Raw genomic sequence first — 12,688 nt, forward strand, 5'->3', positions numbered from 1 at the left:
GCTCAATTGCTGTAACATTTTTCATGGAAGTTTTTGTCTTCAGTTTGTTTTTATTATTTTCTATTATTTTTCTTTCCTATGACTATATTCTTTATTATCTTGACTTTAGTGGGTTATGAAATAATTCAGTATTTAAATAGGTTGAACTGCTCCATTATGCGCATAAATATTTAGAAGTCAACTAAGAGTACACACATTAAGACAAATCAGGTTAGCCTCATACTTATGTAGACTATTTTAGACTTTTAGTGCACTTATCTATAATAGCACCGTGGATGCACTATCAAATCTTTTTAAATGACACTGTCGTAGTTTAAATAATCTAAGCCCTCACCATCGAGATAAAGATTATAATAATGCACCATTATATATGGATGCACTATCAAACCTTTTCAAATTGCACTATCGTAGCCTAAAGAATCTAAGTCCCATCACCGAGATTCGAACCTATGATCACCTATTTGGAATGGTAACCGGGATATTATCACAATACATCTAATTCCCCAAAGTCAACTCTGATTGAATGGTATATACAGGCTCTAGTTTGTTAGGAGAATGATTCATATAGCAACAACAACAATAATTTTTGGCAGGTCATACTACATAACTGCACCACTAACCATTACACAGTTGACTTCTTTCATGTCTGCATTTCCCACCAATGGAGGTGATTAAAATATGGATTTTTAACTTACAAATAATACCAAGATTAGTCCTACTTTACAAGCATTAAAGTAGACTAAAGTTAGTAAGGATAAATCATGTTTTTTTTAAAAAAAATCAGAAAAGGTGTTGGTCAACACCATACAGTGCATCAAGATCCAACAATTCAGGACAGTACAACATTAAATTAGTGAAATAGTTGACTTGATAACTACAATGTTCAAAGTTCTGTTTATGTAAGAATTATTTATTGACTTTCTTGATTTGAACTAGTCATCATAAATCAAATATCCAACAATTTCAACATAGAAAAGCCAAGCCATTAGGGCCTATATATCTGCAGACTCACCATATTGTTGCAACAGACATAACTCACCATTAAAGAAGAGAAATTGCTTCTTTCTTCTCCCTTCTTCTTCTTCTTCTTCTTTTTTCCCTTTCCTTTCTGTCTTTCAAATTTTTTGTTCTTCTGAATCTCTTTGCTGTTGCAGTCTTGCATATACAATCTGCAGTTTTCTCAGATCCTTTGTGAGAAGACCTGATGAAAGAGATTGAACCTTTTCTGCGTTCTTGGCAGTCCATATCATCATCATCTTCTTCTTCTTGGTCAGATGGTATGAGTTTTAACCAAACAGGACCAATTGGGCTAAACGAGCTAACTCCATCACAGATCCTTCAAATCCAGCTTCAATACTACCAAGCTTCTTCTCCATCCTATTTGGGTGCTAAACCAGTGGCGATGAAGAGGGCGGCGGGGCCGCCGCCATTGAAGCTGGCGAAGCTTTACCGGGGAGTGCGGCAGCGGCATTGGGGAAAATGGGTTGCAGAAATCAGACTTCCCAAGAACCGAACCAGGCTCTGGCTGGGAACCTTCGACACCGCCGAAGAAGCCGCAATGGCTTACGACAAGGCGGCGTATAAACTCCGGGGAGAATACGCCAGCCTCAATTTCCCCAATCTCCGACGACTGCACTTTTCTCAGAACTTCAACCCCCTCCCATCCTCCGTTGAAGCCAAACTGGACGCCATTATTCGCCAGAACCAGGCCAAAACTGAACCCGCTTCTTATAGTGGTGGGGATACCGAATGCTATAACCAGAAAGAAACAAAACCCCCTTCTTACAGTGGCGGGGATACCCGATGCTATAACCAGAAAGAAATAAAACCCGCTTCTTACAGTGGCGGGGATAACCGATGCTATAACCAGACAGAAACAAATCCCGCTTCTTACAGTGGCGGGGATACCGGATGCTATAACCAGAAAGAGACGGAACCCACTTCTTACAGTGGTGGGAATACCGGATGCTATAACCAGAAAGAGACAGAACCCGCTTCTTATAGTGGTGGGGATACTGGATGCTATACCCAGAAAGAGACAGAACCCGCTTCTTATAGTGGTGGGGATACTGGATGCTATACCCAGAAAGAGACAGAACCCACTTCTTATAGTGGTGGGGATACTGGATGCTATACTCAGAAAGAGACAGAACCCGCTTCTTATAGTGGTGGGGATACTGGATGCTATACCCAGAAAGAGACAGAATCCGCTTCTTATAGTGGTGGGGATACTGGATGCTATACCCAGAAAGAGACAGAATCCGCTTCTTATAGTGGTGGGGATACTGGATGCTATACCCAGAAAGAGACAGAATCCGCTTCTTATAGTGGTGGGGATACTGGATGCTATACCCAGAAAGAGACAGAACCTGCTTCTTATAGTGGTGGGGATACTGGATATTATACTCAGAACGAAACAACAGAAACGTTTTATAGTGGTGAGAATATGGGATGCTATACTAAAAAAAAAACTGGAATTTCTTATAGTAGTGAGGATATCGAAGCGGCTTCATATGATCAAGTGTCATCATTATCTTCACCGGAGTCCGAAATCACGATCTTGGATTTCCTGGAGCCGTGTGATGAATTCGAGAATTTCATATTGCAGAAACATCCGTACGTTGAGATCGACTGGGAAGCGCTGTGATTATAATCTTTTTTCAAGTAATGTTTAGTGTTCTTAATCTGTAGTCCATGATTGATTAGGTTATGAGTATGGAGACAGGATCTGATCTGCAATGAGATTTTTAACATCTGCAGAGATCCAATCCTTACATCTATAGTACTTAATGTTGTTCATAGTATGTTTATTTTCCACACTGGAAGGGCACTCAAATTTCAATCAAGAGTAACCATTGTATATGAACTAAATATAATCAATAGACCTTTTAAATTGAGTACAAAATTGAGTTATAGTTGACTTGATAGACATGTAGTGCTTATGTAGATGTATGTGTTTTTTTATTTAATTTTATAAAAAAATTGACTGCCTGTGATCATATTCAATAATGTAGATTGTCATGATTGCTCCTTGACCGTCAAGACGGTCTACAAACTCAACCAAAATCGTCACAGTTGTCCAAGATTATATTCCGAAATTTTGAAATGGTCATGACTATTTGCAAACTATAAACCAAAATAATCATAATTTTCCAACATCAAATCTCCAATGTAGATTGTCGTGATTGTGTATGAAAGCCATGACTACCTAATATAGGTTGACATGCTTGTTCCTTGATGACCATGTCCAAAAACTAGACCAAAACCGTCATAGTTGTTCAAGATCCAATCTTCAATGTAGATTGTCGTGATAATTGTCCTTTGACATTCAAAAATCGTCATAATTGTTCAAGATCCAAATCTACATTTTTATATTTACAGAACTCCAGATCTAGACTTTTATGACGAAGGTGGCGCGTTAACTTCATCCGCTGCCTAGCCTCCTAGGACAATTTAACCCGAACTTATTACTATATATTTATTCTTGTCACCTTGGTTTCAAATTTCAGCAAATTAAAGCAAATCGCATCTTCCCAAATTCCCAAGGATATGAAGAAAGAAAACCCACACCATAGATCTTGTATCCCAAAGAAAGATAAGCTTAGATGAGGGGATCATATCGTGTATGGATGCAAAACCATATATGCATGCAAAGACAATTTTCAAAAAGCCATTAACCCCATATATGTATCTTCATTGGGCCATAAATAAAGAATCCATAAAAGAAGAACCAAATAAATATCACACTGCTTTTTCTCTTCTTTCTTATCTTGATGAGGATTCTATCATAATTTAATCCTCCCAAGTCCCACCCTTGCTTTCAGCTTTTGTAAAATCGATCGGCAGTTATCTTCATCATCCAAAGGAACATCATCGGATCACATAACATGAAACCAAAACCACTTTTAATGGGTATATATAAAGACTTGCATCATTGTCTTCGTCATCATCATCTTGAAAAAAAAGGTGATGGAAGACCCCTAAAGAGTGATCGAGTGGTGAAGTGTCACGAGACCTATTGTCACTACTAGAAATTATGAAATTTTCGACTACCTGAAAGTGATCTTAAATCAAATCTAAAGTAAAAAGTAGTCGGAAATAGCTATAAAGGTTTTTCCGGATACCAAAAGTGATCGGAACAAGGCTTTTGACATGATTTTTGATCATTTTCAGATGGTCGGAAATTGCATAATTTTCGACAGTGTGTATAGAAGCTGGTCTACTTAATTAGTGCATATGTTCGGTTAATTATTGTGAATTTTACTTGCCAACAGTTGAAAAAGGAAGGAGAACCAAGTTGTTCTTTACACAGGGTGATGAGGTGGCCTGGCTAAGGTTGCTTTATATAGATTCCTAATATATATATGATCAACAAAAGTCGAAAGATCCAATATATTATTCTAAATCAAGTCAAATGATATATAGATGCCCGTTTGATTGAATCTGGTCGGTTTGGCTGGCTCAAGAGATTTCATGGAGGATCTATTATACATATTTGTCTATATCTCACATGCGGATAAATATCTGTATATAAAATATTATTCCTACCATTCAAATTCATAGTCCAAAAATGATTTATATTGATCAAGACACTTAATGTTAGCCGACAACTCAAACTAATTGGTCATACAATTAATTTAGTAATTATAAGGTTGCAAATAATTCAACTCTGATCCATATCTATTGTTTTTATTGACTTTCTAGGCTTAAGTTGATCATTTCACTATGGCCAATATAAAATCATGATACTTGGTGTTGTAAAACATCACATACACGACCCATATTAGTCCTCAAGTTCACACCTCAAAACAAAACAAGTTCACAAATGAATCTAATTTTATATATATCTATATATATATATATATATATATATATATATATATATATATATATATATATATATATATATATATATATATATATATATATATATGGGAATGGATAGGTGCGAGAGGGGGCTTCTCGTGCGGTTGTGCGGGTGAACTCACATTAAGCATTAAATTGACGCACTTTAAGTACACAACACACACACACATTAAGCACACAAACAAAATGCCTTCAAAACACAAACTCACGCACCTTAAGCACAAAACTCACGCATCTTAAGCACAACCCTCACGCACCTTAAGCACAAAAATACACGCGTCTTAAGTTTGAACAATTACTCACATTAAGCACAAACTCACGCACCTTAAGCACAAAATCACACACCTTAAGTACAAAACTCACGCACATTACTTACGCACAACTGCACGGGAAACATGCACCCGCACGGAAACTTTTATATATATATATATATATATATATATATATATATATATATATATATATATATATATATATATATATATATATATATATATATATATATATATATATATATATATATATATATATATATATATATATATATATATATATATATATATATATATATATATAAGAGTAAGATGTATTAGAAAATCTTCTATTTATGTGTCTCTTTAGTATGCAATTGATGGACAGAGAAGTAGCCCAATCCAGCCCAAAGTTGGCAGCCATTTTCAAGTGAATTGATATAATCAGCCCATATGAGTCTTAGATTCTGATGGGCAAAAGACTATTTTACCAAATTTCGCATGAAAAGCATCATCAAGAATTCTTAAAATGATAAAAAATATAATGGATAATCTAACTTTTTTTTTTCTCTTTAAAGAAAACGGGCTAAAATAGATTTTGTAAAATAACGGAAATCAACTAGTTCTTTGTATTGAGACTTTGTCCCTCCTGTGATAATCTAATTTATTCAATAAGTTGTCATTAATTTAGCATTGACTATACTTCTACATGTGTTATTATTCCAATGTGGTGATGCGTTGACATCTAATATGGCATGCAATGACTTGAATTAGACAACCTTGTACAAAAATTTTAAAAATTTAAAGGTTAAAGAATAAAAAACTATTGTACTAAGCTAAGATAGCCCCCCAACACCATAGGACACGTACCATGGTTATTTGAACGATTGGTAGTGAGCATAGCCAGCCCTCTTATGATGAGATTCAACAGGATATTTAAAATTTTAAATATCAACTTTAGATTTTGATACATTTGATTTTAAGATGTATTTAAGAGAGTGATATGCTCTTGAAAGTCCATTTAAATTGAGTTAAACTTGTAAATTAAAACCGAATAATTTTTTTTTAATGCAAAAAAGTATATGAAAGAAACATGATTTAATTTATTATTCTTAACAACGATGTATGCTGTTAAATTTAAGTGCGAAGAATTTAATAATGTGTGGTTGCTACATTTTGTACGATAATTCCAATCCATAACCTTAACTTCAACTATATATCCCACTAGTTATTGTTAGGTATAGATCCCAACAAATTCCGATCCGCTAAAAAGTATTTAAAAACAAAAAACACCAAATTCCCACGTTGAATCATCCTTATTTTGACCCAATTCCCATGTTCACCACCTTGGGTTTCAGCTTTTGGCACGAGGCTGTGTCCAACCAAATGTCTTGACCACATCACACGCGTACATATAGGAGAATATAATGTCCCAAAACACTGCTTTTTTTGGGTGACAAAGACAAATTTTTATGTGTACAATTGGTAAACTGCATGTACTTCTCTTTTTGCAATTTTGTATAATAACTTATAAATTAAAACATTTAAGAGAGGTGATTAGTCACATTATAAAAATTATGTACAACAAGTTTGATCAGAAGGGTAATTATGCCTCAAAACATGCACTACTTTCTTGGGTGATAATTAAGTCACGCACTCTCTAAAAATGCACACAGGTAAATCCAACTCCTGTAACCAACATGATTGGCGTGGTGTTTAGCACCTCGTCCCTTAAGCATGAGGTTGGAGGTTCGATCTCCACCCATATGAATAGAGCAAACCATTTGGCCAGTCTTCTATGGCTGACTGTAGGGACGGGAGATTAGTTTTCTGGCTATCGGCAGGAGGGATACCCTGGGCAACCAAAAAAAATCCAATTCTTGTGATTGCCCACACTAGGAAGACCTTGTGCAATGGGTTGACAATGATTAAATTCGTGACATTTAGGTACGAGAATCATGTTTTACCCACAAGGACACCCTTGTATTGAGATACTACATAAAAATATATATACAATACTCTAAAACACGGTCTTTTTTGGGTGGCGAGTCACTTTATAAAGATGTATACCGGGTAGAATCCATACTAGAATGATTTTGTGCAAATCGACAAGAGATTAACTAGAATTAAACCCGTGATCTTTATGTAAAAGAACCATGTTTCACTTAGTTCAATTTGGTGGCCTTGTGATGAGGGACTAGATCACAAGCATACATACAGAAGAATATAATGCCCCCAATAAACACTGCTTTTTTAAAATATATGGTTTCCGACATGGGAAAAAAAGAAAGACAATAATGTTCTTTACGATAGATGGTTGATCATGATTCGACTGAAACTGAGTTGTCTGGCCATCGTTTGCTGGAAGAATTTGGGTAGTAGCCAGTCAATTAGAATGTTAGGCAAAAGTATATATATATATATATATATATAAAATATGTAAGTATGTATTAGGTTCACTATCTCTCCATTATTGTATTTATTTATGTGGTTACATTTGGAAAATATTGTCTATTGATTCTTTTTATATACTTGGAAAAAAATACATAAGAAAATTACATAAATAGATATCATATTGTATCAATGAGAAGATTAAGTGATTCAAAAATAGATTCAGTTGGAGAAGATTACAACAAATAGAGACCTATAAGAAAAATAACATAATAGTCCCATAAACTCTAAGCTATATTAAACCAACTAAACTATAGCCACAAATATACAAAGCATATAAGATATAATAATAAGATACATTAATATTACATACTAACAGTATCAACGCAACCAATTGTTAATAGCAAGCAAAAGTCATTGGGGAAATCTTGCTCATTGATACATTGGTCATTATCAATACAATAATAGAGAGCTAGTTAACCATATATATATATATATATATATATATATATATATATATATATATATATAGTCAGGTTCGTATGAAGTCAGGTCTTCCCGTGCGGCATACACCATTAGGTATGCATAAATGCACCACACAGTGTTCGTAAATACACCATTATGTGTGGTGTATTTTTTGACATTTTATGGTGCATTTATACATACTTAATGGTGTATGCCGCACTGACCGCACGGGAGGACCTGGCCTCACAGGAACCAATATATATATATATATATATATATATATATATATATATATATATATATATATATATATATATATATATATATATATATATGATTGTGTTAAGTCCTAGAAGACCAATAAAATGTTGAAAGCTCCATATATGAGATGAGATAGATCAATAATTTTTTGTGTCAACTTTAGTTTTGCCATCCATGTGAGGTATCTAAGACGTGGGTGGTGCAAAGAGATTGGAAAAGGCTCTCTAGTGTTTCTTTCTATTTTGAAAGCTCCCTTGAAATGACATTTAAACAAGTTACATAAGTTTTTTTTTTTTTTTTTCGTTTTGTGTGTGTATATATATATATATATATATATATATATATATATATATATATATATATATATATATATATATCAAATAAAAATATCGTCATCCTTAAAAGGTGATAATTGATCTAAATCAGCCATTAGAGATCATTAATAGTTGAGGATTTTAGTTAAAAATATTTAGTCAATTTTATAATTATTATAAAATTTTAAGTTTGTAATATTTATAAAACTAACCCATCATTTTTCCTCATAGTTTTAGCAATTCCTCAACCATTAATCTATCCAAATGAATGGATTAGACCCGTTATCACTTTTTACTTGGGAGCATGTTCTCACATGAATCGTCCCAAAATATGGGATGACTCATGTGAGAACATGCTCCCATGTAAAAAGTGACAATTGATATAGTTCATTCAGTTGGGTAGATCAACTACGAAGGATTGCTGATATATAAAGAGAAAAATATGGAGTTATTTCTATAACTATTAAAAACGTGAAAGTTTTCAAGAATTATAAAATTGACCTCGTATTTTTTTATTACTAAAACTCTCAAACATTGATGAACTCTAATAGATGGTTTAGATTAGTCATACCTTTTATAAGGTTGTTCTCATTTGAACACACCTCTATAAGATTACTCTTTATTATTATTATTACTAATATTTTCTATGCGCGATGTGTAAAAATAGGTGTTCAATATTAGTAATTTATATTAAACTTTTAGATTTATTTAGATTTTATATATTTAAATAGTGATGGTAAATTTTCTGGTAAATTAAAGATATATAGTATTGTTACTTGTTCGGTGTCTTCATGTGAATTAATAATGTTATTCCTAGGTTACATTTTAACTAATTAATTTGTTTTTTTCCCTTTTTGTTTTTCTTATCTTGATGACTACTACTCTTCACAGTAAAAAGTGTAAAACTGATCTGATTGATTAAGAAACCCACTGCGGGCATGCTGCCAATTCCTGTAAGAGATAAAGAAAATTATCAACTGCGTGTAAACACATTATCCGATAACCTTTTGCGGCTGGCTGGGTGAAATTGGATCATAGTTTTGCCTTTCCAACTCACCATTAAACTCCACTTAGCTTTTTGTCGTATATATAATTAAAGAAAATGACACTTTTTACTCTTCTATTTACTCAATTCTTATATATTTTGAGGTATTGATTTAATAATTTTTAAGTTCTCTTAAAGCATCCAAAATAAAAGTTTTTTTTTTTTTTTTAAAGGAGAGAGGAGAAAGAATGTTGAAGGGTTCCTATAAGTAAGGACTTTCTATAAGTCTCGTGAAAAAGAAAAAACTATGTTAGTGTGTAATTCACGCACTAGCTAGTAGCGTCCATCAAGCGTATGTAGTGATGCGTTTTAATTTTTTATTTTTTTTTAAATTTTTTTATTGTCTGATCTCTTCTCTCCTACTTGATAAGAAAAAGCCTGAACTGTTAAAATTGACCTGATTTTCTTGTCTTAATTCTTGCTAGTTGTTGGATATTTCATTGGTAAAACTCAATAATAATCCTACAAAATAAGGATTATTATTTTACAGAAAATTTGGGAGGGAAAGGGCCGGGTGAAGAGAAATAACTGTAGGAACCGTTGGTAGGAAAACAAATAATAATCAAATAAAATTGACTATTATTTTCTGGAAAGAAGGGAAGAAAAGATGAAGAAATTTGGCTAGTGTTTGGTGTTGGGTTTTTGCAAGAGTCAAGTGAGCACTCTTTCCTTAAAACCTTATTTGCCACCTCCCAAAGATGCTAGGAACGTTGTGGCCTAGGTTTCCCAGGATAAAACTTGCTAGTGATTCAATGTTTGAGCACTCAAACAAGGAATTCGGCGAGCAAGACAGGCTATGAACACAGTATGGCTAAGAAGGAGTAGAAGCAGAGATTTTTGAAGCTGGAAAAATATACTTTTGTGTTGTGTAATTCTATGTCTAAAACTCTACTGCCCAACTCCTCTTTATATAGGGGTGAAGGATTTAATAGCTTTTAATTAGGCACTTAAGGGCACCCCTTCCACCTTCCTGTAACAGCACCATTAACATGGCCTTCAATTCAAAATTAAAAATTGGAATTAACTCGAAGAATTAATTCCGTAACAGTAGAATTGAACAGCCAACGGTCACAAAACTGCACAGGTTCAGCGTAGGCCGAAACTTCCAGTTTCGCCATGGGTCCCAAGTGGCCGAAACTATGGCAATTACTTGGGCCGAAACTTTGGTAGTTAGGTTTCGGCCACACCTAGTGGCTTAACTTAGCCCGCAAGGCCAGCTAATTTCCGGACGACATTCATTCGTGCCCGCGCACACGGACACGGGCTTGAATCAATGTTGCAAAACACGCTAGGCGCCCCCTAGGCGCCGATTTTTTATTTTTTATTTTTATTTTTTTTTATTTTTTTATTTTTTTTAATTAAAAATAAAATTTAAAATTTAAAATTTAAAATTTTTAAAATTTAGTAATAAAACATAAGGTTTCTATAGTTATTTCTTAGAAATTATTTACGAAAGTGGTTGTAAAAGTGTTCAAAAGATTTTTTAAACCATCTAAATACATAAAAAACTAAAATTAAGAGCTAAAGAAGCATTTTTTTTGAGAAATTTTTCCGACATTTTCAAAAACAAAAAAAACAAAAAAAAAAACCGCCCGGTTAGGCGGCCGGCCGCGGAGGCGCCGATTAATCGGGCAAGGATTTTTGCAACATTGATCAAGCCTTTTTCAAAATCTGCTAGTTGGAATTCGATTTGCACCCCCCCCCCCCCCCCACCCCCCGCGAGAGAGCCTCTATGCTATACAATTCTACAAGCTTCAAAAGAGCTCTTGTATATAAGGGGGGGAAATCTTCATTCCAAAGCAATGTGGGACAAAAGCTCACTTTTTTCCCTTCATTTTCCAACTCAAATGGGTCTACTTTGATAATCAATATCTCATTATTCATCCATTATCCGTTTTGAGCGTACAATATATCGATCTCTTCGTCTCACTACGAAGAATCCGAATCCACTTTAACCCGACCCAAATCGGAAGTGGACCCCACTGATAACTGTACCACAAAATAGCCACTTAACATGCCATTTTATGCCATTTTAAGCTATTTTTTCCAACAATAACTCGGATTTGGTGTAGATGGTTAATTAGCACGAGTCGAGCGAATCACTCTTTCCTTAAAACCTTATTTGCTACCTCCCACAAGTGCTAGGAGCGTGGTAGCCTAGGTTTCCCATGATAAAACGTGCTACGATTCAATGTTTGAGCACACAAACAAGGAACCTGGCAAACGAGAGCAACGAGATGAACACAGTAGGCTAAGAAAGGAGTAGAAGCAGAGTATTTTGAAGCTGAAAACTTAGAGAAATTGTTTTCTCTTGTTCTTGTTGTTTTGAAAATTCTGCTGCCTCCACTTCTTCTTATATAGGGTTAGAGGATATTAATAGCTTTTAATAAGGCATTTAAAAGCATTTCTACAATTCCTGTAATAGCAACCATCAATTGTGTTTTAATTCAAAATTGGAATTAATTCAAGATTTTTCTACAATTCCTGTAATAGCAACCATCAATTGTGTTTTAATTCAAAATTGGAATTAATTCAAGATTAACAACCCAACGGTCGCAACAAGACGAGAGAACGCATCAGCTCGAGCAAGGAAGGCAGGCCGAAACCGTTGCCGACGTACACGAGCGCGCGAGAGAAATCCTCTATGCTATACAATTTAATAAGTCTTGAAAGAGCTATTGTATAAATAGTGGTGCAAATCCACTTCCTAAACTAATATGGGACAAAAGCTACTCCCAAGCTTTTTCCCTTCACTTTTCCAACTCAAATGGGTTTACTTTGAGAATCAATATCTCATTCACCCATTATCCATTTTAAGCGTACAATATATCAATCTCTTCGTCTCACTACGAAGAAGCCGAATCCACTTTGACCCGACCCAAATCAAAAGTGAACCCCACAGATAATTGTACCACAAAATAGCCACTTAACATGCCATTTTAAGCTATTTTTTTCCAATACTCGTGTCATTGAGACACGTTCATTCTAGCTTGCACCTTTCTTAAGTAATCTTTTCCTCTTTGATCAAATTCATGAGAGACTAATACAAAGTTGTTACATTTCCTAGCTTGTTATTAATATTATTTTTTAAACTA

Source organism: Ipomoea nil, unplaced genomic scaffold, assembly GCF_001879475.1.
Source record: "Ipomoea nil cultivar Tokyo-kokei standard unplaced genomic scaffold, Asagao_1.1 scaffold0805, whole genome shotgun sequence".
In the NCBI taxonomy this organism is placed as follows: Eukaryota; Viridiplantae; Streptophyta; class Magnoliopsida; order Solanales; family Convolvulaceae; genus Ipomoea; species Ipomoea nil.